At 21.9% G+C, this 219-nt stretch overlaps 1 protein-coding gene across 1 annotated transcript in view; it reads right to left on the reverse strand.

Moving 5' to 3' along the window:
- osbpl10a (oxysterol binding protein-like 10a) overlaps window positions 1–219 on the reverse strand; it is a 77,158-nt gene that overhangs the window by 3,461 nt on the left and 73,478 nt on the right. The window lies entirely within an intron of this gene.

A 219-nucleotide genomic window follows, 5' to 3' on the forward strand; every position in this document is an offset into this window, starting at 1 on the left:
AAATTAAAGTACATCATAAAAGTCATAGTATAGTATGTCAAATAAATGTAATAAAAAGTCAACATAGTATGTCATAAAAGTCTTATGTTTGAAAAAAGTGACCATATAGTATGTTGAAAAAGTCATTAAATGGCTTAGTATAGTATGCCAAAAAGTCATGAAAAAAACAGCATTGCATGTTAAAAAAGTAAAAAGTAAAAAAAAAAAAAAAAAAAAAAA

The sequence above is a fragment of the Etheostoma spectabile genome, chromosome 14 (genome assembly GCF_008692095.1).
Source record: "Etheostoma spectabile isolate EspeVRDwgs_2016 chromosome 14, UIUC_Espe_1.0, whole genome shotgun sequence".
Classification (NCBI taxonomy): domain Eukaryota; kingdom Metazoa; phylum Chordata; class Actinopteri; order Perciformes; family Percidae; genus Etheostoma; species Etheostoma spectabile.